We start from the raw sequence: 3244 nt of genomic DNA, 5'->3' as shown, positions 1-3244 counted from the left end.
GTATGTAGTGACAATGCATTACAATATTCAGGTGGCTCATTTTTGCACAATTCAACTAGTTAAGTAATATAAAAGATATGGACCCCATTGTCCACTAAGTGGAAAAATATATATCCTCTTTTGTTCATTAAACCGTGAGTACACTCAAGGGTGCATAATATGAATGAAGGACACGTAGAAAGTTATTCATCATTGCTGAAACATTAACGCTTATGCTACAAAAGTTTCACTTTGGACAAGTCAAAACAAAATGTACTGTATGAGACTCATATGGTTAAATTCGAGAGACAAAAACGTTAACAAGAAATTGGTGTACATAGTAGGTGAATTTTCAGATACGACAGGGTTTAGGAGAATGCATTTTGTGCACCGCTTCGATCTCGTTGTTCGCTTTGTCGTGTTGCTGAATTCGGGCTCTCTTCGTAGTGAAGTAAGGTGGAAGAAGATTATTTCTTCGAATATAAGGTAATAATTCTCCTCTCCTTGATACATTTAAATTCATCCCTGTCATAGCTAAATTGCGAGACGGGAACTACGAAATTAATTGCAGGAAATCGGATAAATAGTTATTGTTATCATATGGACTGTTTGGTGGTTATTATAAATTATTTAGTGAGCTAAAATATCGTGAAATGTGTTGTAGCTATTGTTATCCTGCTTGTTGTTATACAATGTATATACGAAAATAAAGGAGTGTATACAAGCATCGATATAGGAATTGATGGAATAAACACGAACTTACGAATAGAATTATCAATTGATATAGTTGGAGTTGTGGGTTGTGGGTTGTTTTTCTTGTTGTAAATATATGATATAAAGCCGATATTTGTGGTAAATGATGTCCTTATCATATTGGGAATATTTTTAAGGTTAAGAAGAAAACATACGAAAAGGTGCCATGGAGTATACGGATTGTAATTCGAGCTTGTCGCTCGTAATAGAGTATTATGAAATTGTTATCGACATGCATGTTGTATATTGGGATTTATTTGTTGTTGGGCTGATATACCAAATTGGGAGATGCTAATGGTATAGAGGAGATGCTGCCCGTTTCGTTTTAGAATTAAGTCATCAATTAATATATATGATATGCGAAAAGCCTTCTTAAGTCACGTGCGTATTCTTACGATTATAGGTTTATCATATTAATTGTGGAAGTTCTTGGCTGGACTGAGCTCTTGAACGACGTAAGGTATGTAAAGTTGTCCCTTCTTTCTTTTGGCATGTCCTAGACGTAAGTGATGAATGACATGAGCTTTGGGGTAATTCCATTCATAAGTTCCGAATATGATTCATGATTCTTATTCACTTCTTGATGTTAGAGATTTTAAAGTAGTTAAGCCACTGCCCTCGAGCTTTCTATATGTTGTATAGTATAATCGTATGTATAAGTCTCTATTCCTAAAGGCTCTATAATGACTAATGTCCTTAACTTTCATAAGCTGTCTCGTATTGATTTGATACATGTTTATGATCTCTGAGACGTTATTTAATATAGTTCATAATGATATTCAAATAGCCACTAGGATGGCTAATGTTCTTGATTTCCAGAAACTATTTTATTATGTCTTGATAAGTGTATATAATCCTTGAGGTTCTATTTTTATATAATCCACAGTGACATTCGAAAGGTATTTGATATGACTATTGTCTTGGTTTTCAAATGATGATTCGTTTTGATTATTCTATTGAGTCTCAGATATGATTTAATTTGCATATGGTTTCTCACTACTCTGCTCGTGCATGCCTCAATACATCTTTCACTGAGTCCCGGGCTAGGACATGTTTTTGTGCACAGATCCACTGCATTATTCACCGAGTCCCTCACTAGAGGGCCGGGACACGTTATATATATGTATATGATGATATGGGGATGGCGGCCAGGATGGCACATGATGATCTTATTCACCGAGTCCCTCACTAGAGGGCCGGGACACGTTATACATATGCATATGAACAAGATGATTCTCTAATGGTGACATTAAGTTTCATAACGAGTTAAGTATGATATTGACACCATGATTTATGATTCAAAGGCAAGCCTTGTGGTTTTCTGGTTATTGTACTGGTTTTCTGTACTCCACACTTCAGTATGATCCTGTTTATTGTATTTATGCTTTACATGCTCAGTACATATTCCGTACTGACCCCCTTTGCTTCGGGGGGCTGTGTTCATGCCCGCAGGTACAGATGCTCACGTTGGTAACCCGCCAGCTTAGGAGTCCTATTCAGCTATCTTGGAGAGCTCCCTTGTTCCGGAGCCTAGATTTTGGTACAGAATCTCTTGTGGTTATGTATTTTATCTAGGGGTACGGCGGGGCCCTATCCCGTCATATGATACTGTTGTTACTCTTAGAGGTCTGTAGACATATGTGTGGGTTGTGTATCGATGTTGTTCAGTTGTGTCTATATGGCTTATGTTTTGGGACGTTCCCATTCGTAGTGGCAACCTTGTTGGCTTGTGTAGATATATATATATATATATATATATGTTTTGAGAAGTAATGTGTTACGATAGCCTTGTCGGCTCGTTTATTGCGGGGATGTTCCCTTATATATTATGAAAGCCTTGTCGGCTTATGTACTATAATGTCTGTTGAAAGTTGTACCTCCCAGGAGGCAGGTTGTTGTGATACGTCTAAACAATGCGAAAGTTTTGATACGACGTCTTGCCTTGGTATTGATAAGTCTGTATTATGCTAGTTATGGATGATTATAGTTAACAGGTACATACGAGTGTCCAGCTCGGGCACTAGTCACGGCCTATGGGGTTGGGTCGTGACAAAAGTGGTATCAGAGCAGTTCGTCCTCGGAGTGTCTATAGACCGTGTCTAGTAGAGTCTTGTTTATCGGTGTGTTGTGCACCACATCTATAAACAGGTAGCTACAGGACATTTCGGATGTTACCTTTCTCTCATATCTAAGATCGTGCGATAGAGCCAAGAGATAGGAAATGATATCCCTTATATACTAACCTTTGATTTCAGCAGGAGAATGGTGTCGACAAGAGAAGGTAAATAATGCTACTGGGAGTTACAGAGGCTAATATTTCATTGAGGTTACGTTGTCAGAAATTGTATATACAGAATGGCGACTGGTCATCATCAAGGTTAGTAACTGTAAATATAGTAAGAAAATGGAGTGAATATATATATATTGGTGGTTAGCTTAGTTAAATGTGTGAACAGAGGGAGCTGAAGGAAACAGTAAAAAGATAAGTGATGGTAAGAAGAATATATGTCAG

The 3244-nt window shown here is 37.4% G+C and overlaps 1 long non-coding RNA gene across 1 annotated transcript; it reads left to right on the top strand.

Annotated features, from left to right (window-relative positions):
• Window positions 1–269: 269 nt before the first annotated feature.
• On the top strand, window positions 270–2291 carry LOC132638515 (uncharacterized). The gene is made up of 3 exons (XR_009581778.1): window positions 270–465; window positions 1136–1192; window positions 2185–2291. It is a non-coding gene; the product is annotated as an uncharacterized LOC132638515 (long non-coding RNA).
• Window positions 2292–3244: the final 953 nt, after the last annotated feature.

Source organism: Lycium barbarum, chromosome 4 (assembly GCF_019175385.1).
Source record: "Lycium barbarum isolate Lr01 chromosome 4, ASM1917538v2, whole genome shotgun sequence".
Lineage (NCBI taxonomy): Eukaryota > Viridiplantae > Streptophyta > Magnoliopsida > Solanales > Solanaceae > Lycium > Lycium barbarum.
The sequence above is the reverse complement of the archived record's forward strand: the minus strand, read 5'-3'. Positions and strand labels throughout refer to the sequence as shown.